The sequence below is a fragment of the Mobula hypostoma genome (genome assembly GCF_963921235.1).
Source record: "Mobula hypostoma chromosome 10 unlocalized genomic scaffold, sMobHyp1.1 SUPER_10_unloc_3, whole genome shotgun sequence".
NCBI classification, from domain to species: domain Eukaryota; kingdom Metazoa; phylum Chordata; class Chondrichthyes; order Myliobatiformes; family Myliobatidae; genus Mobula; species Mobula hypostoma.
Window position 1 is genome coordinate 117,708 of NW_026948138.1, and position 19,603 is coordinate 137,310.

A 19,603-nucleotide genomic window follows, 5' to 3' on the forward strand; every position below is an offset into this window, starting at 1 on the left:
AAACTTCTATGGATGCACAGTGGGGAGTATCCGAACTGGTCGGATTACACTTTACCCAAATTCCACCAACATGTCACCATTGCCACGGGGGTTGTGGGGGGAACAGATTCACTCATTTATTTATATAAACCGACATGGTACTCACAAAGTCATCCCACTCCCTCATCCTGGCCTCTCTGAGCTCATCTCCATAATGTTAATCTCAGCATTCTGCCCACTGCTGAACACGGAGAAACCAGTCAAGAGGACCATCACTGTGTGGCTAATGAGGAAATCGCCATCCCTCAGGACTGTTTTGAACGGATGAACTGACAAATGTTCAAAGAATCTGCCAGAAAGAGGGAGGACACAGACCTGGAGAAATATACCTCATCTGTCACTGTCGACATCAGTAAGTGTGTAGACAACCTTGGTGACTGAAGAACGACCAACAAAAAACCCTGGCTGAACGGTGAGGAGCACTTCCTATGAAAAGCCAAGGACACTGCCTTCAGTTCCAGTAACAGAATGGATCATAGAGCAGCCTAGAGAAACTTCAGGCATCAAGAGGGACAAGTCCGCCTCGCATCATGAAAGATGAACAGCTGTCCGATAACGATCCTAATTGTATGTGGCTTGGCAGCAAGTGTAGTATGCAAGGAAAAACCATTTTGACTCTACCCTTGTACTAGTCACGCCTCCCTCCCCGACACTCTAAACAAATTTTATGTATGTTTTGAGGCATGTACCACAACACCAACCACAGAATCTACCCCTCTCCCAAGTAGCTGTTATTGTAGCAGCAGCAAACATGAGAAAGACTCTGCAGAGTCAACCTGACTAAGCCGGCCAGGCCAGACAATATCCCAGGTCAAGTTTTCAGGGAATGTGCACACAGCTCACTGATGACTTCACAGGTTACACTGGCCAGGTTACAGTCTCTACATGTTTGGAATCAGTTACCATCGTCCCTTTATCAAAGGACTCTGCACACCTTCACAACTAAACAACTACTGCCCAGTGGCACTGATACCAATCATCATGAAGTGCTTTGAACAGCTGGCAATCAGAAACTCCATTCCTGCCACAGTAGACAGTCATCAACATGCTTACTGACAGAACCTCTCCAGAACAGATGGCATAGCATCTGTCATGCGCCTGGCCCTGACACACCAAGCAAGCTAAACACTTATGTCAGAATGCAGTTTCTGGATTTCAGTTCGGCATTCAACACTATTGTCCCACAGACCTTGGTGAACAAACTTCTGCTCCTACTCCTCTGTCTAAATACACCACTGTGCAACTCGGTGTTGGACTTCCAAACCAACGGACTTCAGATAGTCAGGATGCACAACTGCACCTTCCTCCCCATCATGTTCCAAATGGGCTCCTCCCCAGGGCTGTTTGTTGAGCCCATTAACTGTACGCTCTGCTCACACGCCAAAGACATTATAGAATCATATTGTCAAGTTTGCCAATGACGCAATGACATAACAGTGCTGGGCCGCATCATCACAAACAGGAGATGGATGAGATGGCCTACAGAGAAGAGACGGTAGAGCTTAAGACCTGGTGCCAGGCTAATAACCTCTTCCTCGATGTCGCCAAAAAAAAGGAGAATTTCAGGAGAATTTGCACCAGTCACGCTTTTCTTTATATCAGCAGCACAACAGTGGAAACTGTTAGCAGGTTCAAACTCCTAAGAGTGAACATCTCTCACAACTTTTCATAATCCTAGCATCATCAATGGGGATGGGAGAGGTTCCGAAGGAATGGAGGGCTGCAGATGTTGTTCCCTTATACAAGAAAGAGAGCACAAAAAGCCCAGGAAATTATAGACCAGTGAGTATTAATTTAGTGGTTGGTAAGTTGATGGAGAAGATCCTGAGAGGCAGGATTTATGAAAATTTGGAGAGGTATAATATGATTAGAAATAGTCAGCATGGCTTTGTCAAAGGCAGGTTGTGCCTTACAAGCCTGATTGAGTTTTTTGAGGATGTGACTGAACACACTGATGAAGTTAGAGCAGTAGATACAGTGTATATGGATTTCAGCAAGGCATTTCGTAAGGTACCCCATGCAAGGCTTATTGAGAAAGTAAAGTGGCATGGATCCAAGGGGACCATGCTCTGTGGGTCCAGAATTGATTTGCCCACAGAAGGCAAAGAGTCATTGTAGATGGGTCACATTCTGCACGGAGGTCGGTGACTGGTGCTATGCCTGAGGGATCTGTTCTGGGACCCATACTCTTTGTGATTTTTACAAATGACCTGGTTGAGGAAGTGGATGGATGGGTTAGTATATTTGCTGATGACCCAAAGATTGGAAGTGTTGTGGATAGTGTGGATGTCTGTCAGAATTTATAGCTGTACATCGATAGGATGCAAAACTGGGCTGAGAAGTGGCTGATGGAGTTCAACCAAGATAAGTGTGAGGTGGTTCATTTTGGTAGATCAAATATGATGGCAGAATATAGTATTAGTGGCAAGACTCTTGGCAGTGTGGAGGATCGGAGGGGTCTTGGGGTCCGAGTTCATTGGACACTCAAAGCTGCTGCACAGGTTGACTGTGTGGTTAAGAAGGCATACGGTACATTGGCCTTCATCAATTGTGGGACTGAGTTCAAGAGCTGAGGGGTAATGTTACAGCTATATTGGACGCTGGTCAGACCCCACTTGTAATACTGTGCTCATTTCTGGTTGCCTCACTACAGGAAGGACGTGGAAACCATAGAAAGGGTGCAGAGGAGATTTACAAGGATGTTGCCTGGATTGGGGCGCATGCCTTATGAGAATAGGTTGAGTGAACTTGGCTTTTTCTCCTTGGAGCATTGGAGGATGAGAGGTGACATGATAGAGTTGTATATCATGATGAGAAGCATTGATCATGTGGATAGTCAGAGGCCTTTTCCAAGGGATAAAATGGCTAACATGAGAGGGCACAGTTTTAAGGTGCTTGGAAATAGGTACAGAGGAGATGTCAGGGGGAAGTTTTTTACATAGAGAGTGGTGAGTGCATGGAATGGGTTGCCAGCAATGGTGGCAGAGGCAGAGTTGATAGGGTCTTTTAAGAGACTCCTGGATAGGTACGTGGAGCTTAGAAAAATAGAGGGCTATGGATCATTGGGATCTCTTCTGGGGAAAGTGAGACCTGTACAGATTGGATGGGTTGCACCTGAACTTGAGGGAGAACAATATCCTCGCAGGTAGGTTTGCTAGCATAGTTCGGGAGGGTTTAAACTAAATTGCAAGGGGGATGGGATCCGGAGCAATAGAGCAGTGAAAGAAGTGCATGAAGTAAAGCCAGATCTAACATAGCGAGAGGCTTTGAGGAAAGAGAAGCAGAATAAACGGTGTAAAGGTAGGCAGCTAGAAGGGCTAAGATGCGTGTACTTCAATGAAAGAAGCATCAGGTACAAAGGTGATGAACTGAGAGCTTGGATACGTACATGGAATTATGATGTAGTGACCATTACAGAGACTTGGTTGGCACCAGGGCAGGAATGGATTCTCAATATTCCTGGATTTCAGTGCTTTAAAAGAGATAGTGGGGGGGAAAGGGAGGAGGGGTGGCATTAATGGTCAGGGGTACTATTACAGCTACAGAAAGGGTGGGTAATGTAGCAGGATCCTCTTTTGAGTCAGTATGGGTGGAAGTCAGGAACAGGAAGGGAGCAGTTACTCTATTAGGGGTATTCTATAGTCCCCCTGGTAACAGCAGAGATACATAGGAGCAGATTGGGACGCAGATTTTGGAAAGGTGCAAAAGTAACCAGGTTGTTATCATGGGTGACTTTAACTTCCCTAATATTGATTGGCACCTGATTAATTCCAAGGGTTTGGACAGGGCAGAGTTTGTTAAGTGTGTCCAGGACGGATTCCTGTCACAGTATGTTGACAGGCCGACTAAGGGGAATGCCAGACTAGTATTAGGTGATGAACCAGGTCAGGTCACAGATCTCTCAGTGGGTGAGCATCTGGCGGACAGTGACCACCACTCCCTGGCCTTCAACATTATCATGGAAAAGGATAGAATCAGTGAGGATAGGAAAAAATTTAATTGGGGAAGGGCAAATTATGAGCCTATAAATTTAGAACTTGTGGGTGTGAATTGGGATGATGTTTCTGCAGGGAAATGTACTATGGTTGATGTTTAGAGATCTCTTGCAAGATGTTAGGGATAAATTTGTCCCAGTGAGGAAGATAAAGAATGGTAGGTTGAAGGAACCATGGGTGACAAGTGAGGTGGAAAATCTAGTCAGGAGGAAGAAGGCAGCATACATGAGATTTAGGAAGCAAGGATCAGATGGGTCTATTGAAGAATATAGGGTAGCAAGAAAGGAGCTTAAGAAGGGGCTGAGAAGAGCAAGAAGGGAGCATGAGAAGTCCTTGGCGAGTAGGGTAAAGGAAAACCCCAAGGCATTCTTCAATTATGTGAAAAACAAAAGGATGACAGGAGTGAAGGTAGGTTAGAGATAAAGGTGGGAAGATGTGCCTGGAGGCTGTGGAAGTGAGCGAGTTCCTCAATGAATACTTCTCTTCGGTACTCACCAATGAGAGGGAACTTGATGACGGTGAGGACAATATGAGTGAGGTTGATGTTCTGGAGCATATTGATATTAAGGGAGAGGAGGTGTTGGAGTTATTAAAATACATTAGGACGGATAAGTCCCCTGGGCCTGATGGAATATTCCCCAGCTGCTCCACAAGGTGAGGGAAGAGATGGCTGAGCCTCTGACTAGGATCTTTATGTCCTCGTTGTCCACGGGAATGGTACCGGAGGATTGGAGGGAGGTGAATGTTGTCCCCTTGTTCAAAAAGGGTAGTAGGGATAGTCCGGGTAATTATAGACCAGTGAACCTTACATCTGTGGTGGGAAAGCTGTTGGAAAAGATTCTTAGAGATAGGATCTATGGGCATTTAGAGAATCATGGTCTGATCAGGGACAGTCAGTATGGCTTTGTGAAGGGCAGATCGTGCCTAACAAGCCCGATAAAGTTCTTTGAGGAGGTGACCAGGCATATAGATCAGGGTAGTGCAGTGGATGTGATCTATATGGATATTAGTAAGACATTTGACAAGGTTCCACACAGTAGGCTTATTCAGAAAGTCAGAAGGCATGGGATCCATGGAAGTTTAGCCAGGTGGATTCAGCATTGGCTTGCCTACAGAAGGCAGAGGGTCGTAGTGGAGGGGGTACATTCGGATTGGAGGGTTGTGACTAGTGGTGTCCCACAAGGATCAGCTCTGGAACCTCTTCTTTTTGTGATTTTTATTAACAACCTGGATGTGGGGGTAGAAGGGTGGGTTGGCAAGTTTGCAGATGACACAGAAGCTGGTGGTGTTGTAGATAGTATAGAGGATTGTCAAAGATTGCAGAGAGACATTGATAGGTTACAGAAGTGGGCTGAGAAGTGGCAGATGGATTTCAACCCGGAGAAGTGTGAGGTGATACACTTTGGAAGGACAAACTCCTAAGCAGAGTACAAAGTACCTCAAATTATTTCTGCTGATCAGACTGGACTTATTAAAAATCGTTACTCTTTTTTTAATATTAGGAGATTAATGAATATTGTTTATACTCCTTCACCCAGAATTCCAGAAAGTGTTATTTCATTATATGCTGAGAGAGCCTTTGACAGAGTTGAATGGACATATTTATTTAACACCCTTGAGAAATTTAATTTTAGTCCGATATTTATATCTTGGATTAAACTGATATTTCTTACTCCTTTAGCTTCGGTATTTACTAATAATCAAAGATCTCCCCTTTTTCATCTATTCCGTAGCACTAGGCAGGGCTGCCCTCTTAGTCCACTACTATTTGATATTGCCTTGGAACCGCTAGCTATTGCTATTCGTGACTCCCCTAATATATTTGGCATCACCCGTGGAAATGAGACTCATAAATTATCACTATATGCAAATGATTTACTATTATATATTTCTAACCCAGGAAAATCTATTCCGGCAGTATTAACTTTGCTTGCTCAGTTTAGTAGTTTTTCTGGTTATAAACTGAATCTAGGTAAGAGCGAACTTTTTCTATTAAATATGCAGGTTTCCATTTATAGATGCTCTCCATTCAGAGTATCACTATTTTACTTATTTAGGAGTTAAAATTACTAAGAGACATAAGGATCTATTCAACTTCAACCTTTTATCGTTAATTAATCAGGTTAAACAACTGATTACTAAGTGGTCCCCACTGTCTCTATCACTATGGAATACTTTAAAATTTTTCTTCCGTTTAATTGGGTGATTTAAACCATTTGTATTCCAAGAAACTAAATTAATAATCTTATCCATCGTAATGAGCTCGAGCATAAGGTATGTAAAGGGTTAACCAGAGTACAAACTCATGACCCCAAAAGAGGAAAAAAGGTTCAAAGAGGAACCGGAAAGTATGACATCTCGGACATTTTGGTAGTTTCAGGTCAGCCCATTTAAAAAGCAAAAATAAATTGAATATAAGTACAAGAATACCACCCTCCTCCCACAAAAACCCAGAAAAAGCCAGACAGCGGCCAGTGCTAAATCTAGAGCTAATTCTAACTCCATCTTTCAAAAAGGCAACCTAAAAGAAATATGTCATCATAAGTAACACCACCCATATTGAGAGAAATAAACGGAAACATTATTATAATGGTAAGAATAAGCTTACAATGATTACAGGCATCGAATAGTTCCTTCTTACTCATATTTCAAAAAAAATCAAGCGCCAGATCATATTATTAATTTTTCGTATATAAATGATTGGAAGTGACATTGAAAAAAAGAGGATTCTAAGAATAAGAAGAAAACAATCCACCATCTTAAAATATAATACTCCAGTAACATTTCAGAAAGAAAAGGAAACAAGCATTAAGATTATAACTAAATGACTTCCAAAAGGAAAAAAAATATTAAGAGTAAGATATACAAGATCACTAATAGAAAAGCATAACATCATTTAACAATATAAAGCGTACCTACACTACAAGCTCAAGGCAAAAACCCACGAAGTATAGAGTTCTACTTTTACAAACTAAGTATTAACTTTTTCCTTTTAAAAAGAAAGGAAACAAAAAAACAAATCAAAGGTGAGGAAGAAAAAGAATGATACATTAATTAATCGTCTGTCACTGTCTCTATCACTGATTGGCGGAATTAATGCTATTAAAATGATTATTTTACCTAAATTTTTATATTTATTTCAAACGATACAAATTTTTATTCCTAAATCCTTTTTTGATACTATTGATTCTAAAATTTCCACTTATATATGGCAGAACAAAAATCACAGATTAAGTAAAAAATATTTACAGAAGGCCAAGAAAGATGGTGGCTTAGCACTGCCTAACCTAAGATTTTATTATTGCGCAATTAATATTTGATATTTAATATTTTAGACATCAGATTGGAATATAACTCCAAGCCCATATTGGGTAAACCTTGAAGGCAACTCTGTACAAGGGTTCTCTTTATCTTCCATTTTAGGAACTTCACTTCCTTTTGTACTATCTAAATTGAATAAACAAATGGTTAATCCAATAGTTAAACATACATTGCAAATATAGTTTCAATTTCGTAAATTTTTTGGTTTGAACAAATTTATATTATCAAGCCCTATTATATCTAATTTTTTTTTCAACCCTCGGTTATGGACCAAGCTTTTTTGATATGGAAGACAAAAGGTATAACATGTTTTCGTGACTTATTTCTGGATAACTGTTTCATGTCTTTTGAACAGTAATCTAAGAAATTTGGACTGCTTAGATTCCATTTTTTTAGATACTTACAAATAAGAAATTTTTAAAATACTACTTTGCCTACCTTTCCGACCTCATACCCTACTGATATCATCAATAAAATTTTAGGTTTAAATCCTCTTCAGAAGGGATTAATAGCATCTATCTATGATATAATTATGAAATTACAGCCAGGTATATCTGATAAAATTAAAAATGAATGGGAAGGGGAACTTCAACTTTGCCTACCTATAGAAAAATGGGATAAAAATTTTCCATTAGTCAGTACTTACTCTATATGTGCTAAACATACATTAATACAATTTCAAGTAGTGCAAAGAGCCCATATGTCTAAAGATAAATTAGCCCATTTTTATTCCCATATAAACCCTATTTGTGATAGATGTCACTCTGAGGTGGCTTCTTTAACTCAAATATTTTGGTCCTGTCCTCTTTTGGAAAAATATTGGAAATATATTTTTGATATTATCTCAACACTTCTGTGTTTTGATTTATAATCCCATCCTATTACGGCAATTTTTGGATTGCCAATAGTAGAACATAGATCTTTGTCTTCTTCAGCCTGTCGGATAATTGCATTTGTTACTTTAATGGCCAGAAGAACTATTTTATTGAACTGGAAGGAGACCAATCCTCTTACTACATTCCAATGGTTTTCCCAAACTATATTATGTTTAAATTTAGAAAAAATTAGAAGTGATATTTTTGATCCTTCGGTTAAATTTGAAGAGTCTTGGAAACCATTTATTCAACATTTTCATATGATGCAATGTGACCTTTCCGAATCCTTCTTATTAACTTAAAATATATGAATAGAGGAGCGGAGTTGATGACATTACTGAATGTGTTCGATTTAGGATATCGGTCTAGCCCTGTTTTGTTCCGGTTGCTTTTTTGGGTTTAGTATTTAGTCCTTTTTTTTCTTTTTTGCGGGGGTTTTTCTTTGTATTTTTTTTCTTTTTATTTCTTTTTTTCCTTTACGATTAATTACATCATGAGTTTGGAAGTCTATTATACTTGTGTTATCTGAAATCTTTTCTGTATATGTTTAGTAACAATAAGATTATTCCAATCTCTTTGTATCAACATTGTTATTTTGTTTATAATTTTGGAAAAAATAATAAAAAGGATTTAAAAAGGAAGAAAGGAAGGATGTGGAAGCATTGGAAAGGTCCAGAGGAGATTTACCGGGACGCTGCCTGGTTTAGAGAGTATGCATTATGATCAGAGATTAAGGGAGCTAGGGCTTTACTCTTTGGAGAGAAGGAGGATGAGAGGAGACATGATGGAGGTATACAAGATATTAAGAGTAATAGATAGAGTGGATAGCCAGCACCTCTTCCCCAAAGCACCACTGCTCAATACAAGGGGACATGGCTTTAAGGTAAGCGGTGGGAAATTCAAGGGGGATATTAGAGGAAGGTTTTTTACTCAGAGTGGTTGGTGTGTGGAATACACTGCCTGAGTCAGTGGTGGAGGCAGATACACTACTGAAATTTATGAAACTACTAGACTGGTATATGGAGGAATTTAAGGTAGGAGGTTATATGGGAGGCAGGGTTTGAGAGTCGGCACAACCATGTGGGCCGAAGGGACTGTGCTGTGCTGTACTAGTCTATGTTCTATGTTCTATGTAACCCTAAGTAGTTTCTAAAGCAAGTACATATTCGCCACAACATTGTTGGCTGAATGGCCTGTATTGTGCAGTCGGTTTTCTATGTTTCTAAATCCTATATTGTTACATAACCGGCAACAATGAATATCAATCGAGACAAGTTATAGAAAAACAACCAAACGTTTATTAAACACCGATAAACGATAAGGAAAAAAGCAAGCGAAAACTTTAACCAGAAGTTAACCGTTATGCAGCCATTCAACAAATCGTCACTCGGCACTGGTTCTAAAAGCGTTAAGTGCTTAAACAGTTCTTAAAGCGGTAAAGTTAGATATAGTTCTTAAAATGGTAAATTCAAAAGTCCAATACATTTATGCGTTCAATTGGGGGAGACTTCTCTGGAGAAGGATTTCTTTATACACGCAACTTTCCTGCTGGTTCCGACCACAGGATTTATGATGCCGAAAATAAACAGTTTAAAACAACTGACCTTAAATTCTTTTAGAGAGAGAGAGAGCAAACCTTTGCATAAACTCTTTGCTCTTTGGCAAGAGTTATCTCGATACAGGTCGCTACTCCGCCAACGAAGACTCAATAAGGTCATCCTTTATTAAACTGCCAAACGATGCCGACTCCTGTCGATCCTTTGAGTCCTGTACTTCGATAAAGTCTTCACTCTCCCTTCTATTGTTGGAATTGATTAAATCAGCACATCTAGCAAAAATTTCCAGTCCAATAATATTGTATCTTGCAACAGAATGAAATACTCCATTTTAAAAATGAAACTGCGTCACAAAAACAAACAGACAACAGAAACGGAGACACAGCATATTCTACCTGGAAATCTACAAACTAAAAACTAACTGCGTCATCAAGGGTCGACCCTTATATACCCGTGGTGCACATGTCATCACGTGACCTCATATCGGCGGGAAAATCACATTAGGTGACCTCCAAAAGACCATTACATCATTCTCAACAAAAAAAAACAGATCTACTTGAGCATGTGACACCTCCCTCCAAAAAAAAAATTTGGTCTCTTAAAGAACAAAATTTTAACAATTAACAATTTACACAAAAAAACACAAAGGTATAAAATTTACAACATACACAATATATTCAGTCTTATCTTTCAGCCCTTTACAAACTAATATACAGTAGGAGTGTTACAAATGTGAAAATACCACTCCAAAAAAAAAACAAATTTTCATTGTACATTTAATGTCTGGATAAACAATCAGCAATCACATTATCTTTACCCTTAATATGAGTGATCAAAATATTGTACTCCTGTAACATTAGATTGTGTTATTAAATTGGAGTCTAATTTCCTTAACCCTTTTCTTTAACAGTCACAGTGGCATGACCAAATTCATTTTCAGCTAAGTTAATAGTTAAGTTAGCTTTTGAACGTCTCTCAGAGAGATAAAACAAGTTTGGAAATGATCAAATTACATCAAATGAAAATGCTGAATGAATGGCCTCCAAGTTTTTTCAAACTTAATGGAAGGGTCATAAACTGCACTTCTAATTTTCTCCAAATTCAAACACACCATAGTTTTTGAAAACCAATGAAATACAGTAGGAGGGTTAATCTCTTTCCAATTCAACAAAATGGATCTTCTGGCCATTAAAGTAAGAAATGCAATCATCCTACGTGATGAAGAGGTTAAATTATTTAAATCTATCATTGGTAATCCAAAGATAGCAGTAATTGGATGAGGTTGTAAGTCTATATTCAAGACCGTTGAAATAATATCAAAAATATCTTTCCAATATTTTTCCAACAAAGGACATGACCAAAACTGGTGGGTTAAAGAAGCTACCTCGGAATGACATCTGTCACATATTGGATTAATATAAGAATAATAAAGAGATGTAATTTGATGTAATCTGATCATTTCCAAACTTGTTTTATCTCTCTGTACTGTTGGTGGAGAGGAATGGAGTCGTCGACACTAAGGTTTTCTTCTTTTCCATTTCTAAGTTGTTAGTACTGCCCAAGTCTTTTAGTTTAGTTGATTAATTCTGCTTTTCTTTGGGGATGGGGTTTGTTTTTTTTTGTTTTGTTTTTTTTCTTTTTCTTTTTTTTTTGCTTTGTATTATCTGTTGTTAGTTCTATATGATTGGGAGCTTTGTTAATTTACACTATTTCGTTTTGCAAATACTTTTTTAAGTGTAACAATATATCTCCTACTATTTGTATTCTTGCTATGTTTTGTTTCTATGCTTTGAAATTAATAAAAAGATCGAAAAAGAAAAAAGAAAGTCTCTCAAATAATTTCTCCACCACAGTAATATGTGCTTTCCATGTTTTATTTCCTGTACCTAAATCATCAATATAGGCATCTGTAACTTTTAATCCCTGAATCACGCTATTAATCATCCTCTGAAAAGTATCTGGTGCATTCTTCATCCCAAATGGAAGAACATTATATTCATATATCCCAGATGGGGTTACAAAGGCTGAAATCTCTCTACCTCTATCCGTCAATGGAACACACCAATAACCTTTTAACAAATCAATTTTTGTAAGGAATTTGGCCTGTCCAACTTTATCCACACAATCATCTACCCTAGGGATTGGATATGCATCAGTTTTTTTCACAGCATTCACTTCTATATAATCCGTACAAAACCTAATACTATTGTCTGGCTTAGGCACCATAACACACGGTGATCTCCAATTCGAATTAGAATGTCTAATAATATCATTCTGTCACATATACTTAATTTCCTGTTCAGCAAGTTCACATTTTTCCCTGTTCATTCGATACGGATGTTGTTTTATGGGTTTTGCATCTCCAACATCTACATCATGTGTAGCTATGGTGGTTCTTCTAGGGACGTCTGGAAATAAATCTCTATATTTAAGAATTAACTGTTTCACCTGCTCTCTTTGCTCTGGCTGTAAATAAGCTAATTTTTCATCAATATTTTCCAGAATTTTTGAATTTGGTAACCTGGCTGAAATAATGTTGGGTTTAAAATGAGTTTCAGATGAATCCTCTATTAAGTTTTCATCAAGATCAGACCATTATTGATCACAACAGTCATAGTAGCAGCTTCTCTCTCATAATAGGGTTTTATCATATTTATATGACAACTGTGTGGTCTTTCTCTGATCTGGGGTTTATACCACGTAATCTACATCATTTACCTTAGATCTAATTTCATAAGGACCATGAAATTTGGCTTGTAATGGGTTCGTTTGCACTGGGAAAATAACCAACACCTTATCTCCAGGCTTAAATGACCTCATCCTAGCTTCCTTATCATACCAAGTCTCCATCTTCTCTTGAGGTAACTTTAAATTTTCCTTGGCCAAGCTACAAGCTTTATACACTCTTCCTTTAAATTTCAAAACATAATCTAGCAAATTAGTGTGTACTTCTTTATTAATCCACTGTTCCTTCAAGAAGGCCAAAGGTCCTCAAACTCTATGTCCAAACACAAGTTCTAAAGGACTAAAACCTAATGATTCCTGTACTGCCCCCCTTACTGCAAAAAGTAGTAAATGTATACCTTCATCCCAGTCTTTTTCATTTTCCACACAATATGTCCTAATCATAGTTTTTAGTGTAGAATGAAATCTCTCCAAGGCTCCTTGTGATTCTGGATGATAGGCTGAGGAAATAATCTGCTTTGCTCCCAGTTTATAAACTATTTGCTGAAACAACCCAAACATAAAATTACTACCTTGATCTGATTGTATTTCCTTAGCCAACCCAAAATAAGTAAAGAATTTTATAAGAGCCTTTGTCACTGTTTTGGCTGTTATATTCCTAGGTGGTACTGCCTCTGGAAACCTAGACGCTGTGCACATAATAGTTAATAAATATTGATGTCCCGTTTTAGTTTTTGGCAAAGGACCTACACAGTCTACAATGATTTTTGAAAACGCTTCGCCAAATACTGGAATTGGTTGCAGTGGGGCCCCTGGAGTAACCTGATTAGGTTTACCCACAACTTGACACGTATGACACATTCTACAAAATGTCGCCACATCTTGTCTTAAACTAGGCCAATATAAATGTTTAGAAACTTTGTTTATAGTTTTCTTTACCCCTAAATGACCACCCAAAGGAATACTATGAGCCATAGTTAAAATCTCATTTCGATAAATTTTGGGAATAACTACCTGATGATTAACTTCCCATTCCTCACTAGCAGGAATTGTAGGTGATCTCCACTTTCTCATTAATATTCCCTTTCAAAATAATATCCTACTGGTACTTTTTCAATTTCACTATCTGGAAGAGCTTGTTCTTTTAAGTTAACTATCTCAGGATCTCTACCCTGCTCTGCTATCATCTCCTTCTGAGATAAAGACAAATCTTCCTGATCAGACATACCACCAAAATCCTGATCAAATAATGTAGGTAAGAATGTTTCTGATGCATTCTCAAAATTCAAATCTTGATTTGAACCGTAATGGGTGACAACCTCATCCTTTACATCAGTCTTTTTAGCCATAGCTCTTGTTACAACACAGGAGGAATCTGTGTTAGAATCCCTCTGTGGTTCCTCAGAATTTGAATTTATTGTCAAATGCTCTTCAGGAAAAACTTGTCCACCTGCTAAATCATTCCATAACAAAAGAGAAACATCATTCACAGGTAAACTGGATTGTAGTCCTACTTTAACAACCCCTGTAACTAATCCTGACCTTAAATTTACTCTATGTAAATGTACTGGCATAAGGGCACTCCCTACACCTCTTATATAATTTACCTCACCAATGTCAGACTCATCACTAAACTTTAGCACACTGTCTAATATTAGTGATTGAGACGCTCCAGTATCTCTAAGTATCCTTATTGGTACTGCATTGGATCCTTCTTTCAAGGATACAAATCCTTCTGTTATAAAAGTTCCATATCCCTTCTTAACTTGGTCAGACTCTGACACATCTTCATTAGTATTTTCTGAACCCTGTGGCTTTACAGGTTTTTCAATATGCTGCACACAAGCATCTGGGACTACTTCTTTTTCTTTTCTTTTCAACCGGAAGCAATAAGCTACTACATGTCCAGGTTTCTTACAATAATTACAAATAATACCAAAATGTCTTTCCTTCACGTCTCCCTTCATCCTTACTTAGGCGGAAACGAGCGAGGCAAGGAAGGTTTGGCATTCATTTTCTGTTGTTATTTGAGGAGAGGGGCAGTATGAGTGTGAGGGCAGTTTGCTGTTCTCGGTGTCGGATGTGGGAGGCCCTGGAGTCTCCAAGCCTCCCAGACGTCTACATCTGCGCCAAGTGCATCGAGATGCAGCTCCTACGGGACCGCGTTACGGAACTGGAGCTGCAGCTCGATGACCTTCGTCTGGTCAGGGAGAGTGAGGAGTTGATAGAGAGGAGTTACAGGCAGGTGGTCACGCCGGGGCCACGGGAGGCAGACAAGTGGGTCACGGTTAGGAGGGGGAAGGGGAAAAGTCAGGTAATAGGGAGTACCCAGCTGGCTGTGCCCCTTAACAATAGGTACTCCTGTTTGAGTACTTTTGGGGGGGACAGCTTACCCGGGGGCGCTGTTCCTCAGAAGGGTAGGGCAAGGAAGAGGAGGGCAGTTGTGATAGGGGACTCAATAGTAAGGGGGTCAGACAGGCGATTCTGTGGACGCAGTCCAGAGACCCGGATGGTAGTTTGCCTCCCTGGTGCCAGGGTCCGGGATATTTCTGATCGTGTCCAAGATATCCTGAAGTGGGAGGGTGAGGAGCCAGAGGTCGTGGTACATATAGGTACCAATGACATAGGCAGGAAAAGGGATGAGGTCCTGAAAGGAGAATATAGGGAGCTAGGAAGGGAGTTGAGAAGGCGCAGGCGCAACCTGTACAAAAAGGACGGGTTACACTTGAATCCTAGGGGGACCAATATCCTGGCAGGGAGATTAGCAGGGGCTACTGAGGTGACTTTAAACTAGAATGGTTGGGGGGTGGGAATCAAATTAAAGAGGCTAGGCGTGAGGAGGTTAGTTCACAACAGGGGGATGGGAACCAGTGCAGAGAGACAGAGGGGTGTAAAGTGAGGATAGAAGCAAAAAGTACTAAGGAGAAAAGTAAAAGTGGCAGGCCAACAAATCCAGGGCAAGCATTAAAAAGGGCCACTTTTCAGCATAATTGTATAAGGGCTAAGGGAGTTGTAAAAGAGCGCCTGAAGGCTTTGTGTGTCAATGCAAGGAGCATTCATAATAAGGTGGATGAATTGAAAGTGCAGATTGTTATTAATGATTATGATATAGTTGGGATCACAGAGACATGGCTCCAGGGTGACCAAGGATGGGAGCTCAACGTTCAGGGATATTCAGTATTCAGGAGGGATAGACATGAAGGAAGGGGAGGTGGGGTGGCGTTGCAGGTTAAAAAAGAGATTAATGCAATAGAAAGGAAGGACATAAGCCGGGAAGATGTGGAATCGATATGGGTAGAGCTGCGTAACACTAAGGGGCAGAAGACGCTGGTGGGAGTTGTGTACAGGCCACCTAACAGTAGTAGTGAGGTTGGAGATGGTATTAAACAGGAAATTAGAAATGTGTGCAATAAAGGAACAGCAGTTATAATGGGTGACTTCAATCTACAGGTAGATTGGGTGAACCAAATTGGTAAAGGTGCTGAGGAAGAGGATTATTGGAATGTATGCGGGATGGTTTTTTGAACCAACATGTCGAGGGACCAACTGGAGAGCAGGCTATTCTGGACTGGGTTTTGAACAATGAGGAAGGGTTAATTAGCAATCTTGTCGTGAGAGGCCCCTTGGGTAAGAGTGACCATAATATGGTGGAATTCTTCATTAAGATGGAGAGTGACATAGTTAATTCAGAAACAAAGGTTCTGAACTTAAAGAGGGATAACTTTGAAGGTATGAGATGTGAATTAGCTAAGATAGACTGGTAAATGACACTTAAAGGATTGACGGTGGATATGCAATGGCAAGCATTTAAAGGTTGCATGGATGAACTACAACAATTGTTCATCCCAGTTTGGCAAAAGAATAAATCAAGGAAGGTAGTGCACCCGTGGCTGACAAGAGAAATTAGGGATAGTATCAATTCCAAAGAAGAAGCATACAAATTAGCCAGAGAAAGTGGCTCACCTGAGGACTGGGAGAAATTCAGAGTTCAGCAGAGGAGGACAAAGGGCTTAATTAGGAAGGGAAAAAAAGATTATGAGAGAAAACTGGCAGGGAACATAAAAACGGACTGTAAAAGCTTTTATAGATATGTAAAAAGGAAAAGACTGGTAAAGACAAATGTAGGTCCCTTGCAGACAGAAACAGGTGAATTGATTATGGGGAGCAAGGACATGGCAGACCAATTGAATAATTACTTTGGTTCTGTCTTCACTAAGGAGGACATAAATAATCTTCCAGAAATAGTAGGGGACAGAGGGTCCAGTGAGATGGAGGAACTGAGCGAAATACATGTTAGTAGGGAAGTGGTGTTAGGTAAATTGAAGGGATTAAAGGCAGATAAATCCCCAGGGCCAGATGGTCTGCATCCTAGAGTGCTTAAGGAAGTAGCCCAAGAAATAGTGGATGCATTAGTGATAATTTTTCAAAACTCATTACATTCTGGACTAGTTCCTGTGGATTGAAGGGTGGCTAATGTAACTCCACTTTTTAAAAAAGGAGGGAGAGAGAAACCAGGGAATTATAGACCGGTTAGCCTAACGTCGGTGGTGGGGAAACTGCTGGAGTCAGTTATCAAGGATGTGATAACAGCACATTTGGAAAGCAGTGAAATGATCGGACAAAGTCAGCATGGGTTTGTGAGAGGAAAATCATGTCTGACGAATCTCATAGAATTTTTTGAGGATGTAACTAGTAGAGTGGATAGGGGAGAACCAGTGGATGTGGTATATTTGGATTTTCAAAAGGCTTTTGACAAGGTCCCACACAGGAGATTAGTGTGCAAGCTTAAAGCACACGGTATTGGGGGTAAGGTATTGGTGTGGGTGGAGAATTGGTTAGCAGACAGGAAGCAAAGAGTGGGAATAAACGGGACCTTTTCAGAATGGCAGGCGGTGACTAGTGGGGTACCGCAAGGCTCAGTGCTGGGACCCCAGTTGTTTACAATATATATTAATGACTTGGATGAGGGAATTAAATGCAGCATTTCCAAGTTTGCGGATGACACGAAGCTGGGTGGCAGTGTTAGCTGTGAGGAGGATGCTAAGAGGATGCAGGGTGACTTGGATAGGTTGGGTGAGCGGGCAAATTCATGGCAGATGCAATTTAATGTGGATAAATGTGAAGTTATCCACTTTGGTGGCAAAAATAGGAAAACAGATTATTATCTGAATGGTGGCCGATTAGGAAAAGGGGAGGTGCAACGAGACCTGGGTGTCATTATACACCAGTCATTGAAAGTGGGCATGCAGGTACAGCAGGCGGCGAAAAAGGCGAATGGTATGCTGGCATTTATAGCGAGAGGATTCGAGTACAGGACCAGGGAAGTACTACTGCAGTTGTACAAGGCCTTGGTGAGACCACACCTGGAGTATTGTGTGCAGTTTTGGTCCCCTAATCTGAGGAAAGACATCCCTGCCATAGAGGGAGTACAAAGAAGGTTCACCAGATTGATTCCTGGGATGGCAGGACTTTCATATGAAGAAAGACTGGATGAACTGGGCTTGTACTCGTTGGAATTTAGAAGATTGAGGGGGGATCTGATTGAAACGTATAAGACCCTAAAGGGATTGGACAGGCTAGACGCAGGAAGATTGTTCCCGATGTTGGGGAAGTCCAGAACGAGGGGCCACAGTCTGAGGATAGAGGGGATGCCTTTTAGGACCGAGACTAGGAAAAACTTCTTCACACAGAGAGTGGTGAATCTGTGGAATTCTTTGCCACAGGAAACAGTTGAGGCCAGTTCATTGGCTATATTTAAGAGGGAGTTAGACATGGCCCTTGTGGCTATGGGGGTCAGGGGGTATGGAGGGAAGGCTGGGGCGGGGTTCTGAGTTGGATGATCAGCCATGATCATAATAAATGGTGGTGCAGGCTCGAAGGGCCGAATGGCCTACTCCTGCACCTATTTTCTATGTTTCCATGTTTCTATGTTTCTCACTAACTTCAGATTTAATTTCTGATTTACCTTGACTCTCTATGCTATTTTTCTTTTAAAAAATTATACCTGGACAAAATTTATTCTTGTGAATTATATCATACTCATCAGCCAATTTAGCAATCTCCTGCAATGTAGCAGTGTCCCATTAATTTAAGTATGTTCTCACTTCAACAGGAATGCTTCTTTTAAATTCCTCCTGCAAAATCAACTTTTTTAATTTATTATACTCCCCATTCACATTTTTAGAGGAAACCCAGCTCTCAAAACACACAGATTTCTCATATGCAAATTCCACATAAGTTTTTTCCACCGATTTCTTCAAACTTCTGAATCTTTCTCTATACGCTTCCGGAACGATCTCCTATGCCCTTAATATGTGCTGTTTAACAATATCATAATCCAGTGCTTGCTCAGCATCTAAAGCTGTATAAACTTGTTGTGCCTTGCCTTTAATTACACTTTGTAACATCACTGGCCATTGGTCTTTCGGCAACTTTAAACTCAGAGCAACTGTTTCAAAATGTTGGAAATATTTGTCCACTTCAGCGTCATTAAAAGGACAAGCCAAAATAACCTCACGTCTAGCAATGAACTGTTTTGTAGAAGCAGAAGACTGACTCCCGGACTTTAATTTTTGCATCTCTAGCTCAAATTTCCTCTGGTTTTCAGCTTCTCTTTTTGCCAATTCCCTTTTTTAAGGGTCTCCATAGCCTCAAATTCCTTCTGTTCATTTACAGCTTCTAACCGACTCATTTCCAAATCAGCTTTTAATTGCTTTAACTTTATTTGTTCAAGACGTAACTGCATTTCCCGATTACTCATTAGAAACTTATCTCACCCCCTCATCAAACACATTCAAATTAACATAATGCTCAGCAATTTTTCTTTGTACGAAAGCCTTGGTGGAATTTCCCATAATTCCTTTAATAGCTAACTTCTTAGCAATCTCCAATACCTCAGGTTTTCTCGCATTCTCTGAAGACCCCGAGCCAGGCGTCTCCATAAACCCATCAATATTCATTGTTGCCGAATACAACACACACACCAATCAAACCAAAAGAAATCGTGTATTTCCCTTTTCCAAATCAAAACGGCAATTACCAGCACTTAAACCCAAATCAGAACATCCCGGACGAGCCCCCACAGATTATGTTACGTAACCGCCAACAATGAATATCAATTGAGACAGGTTAT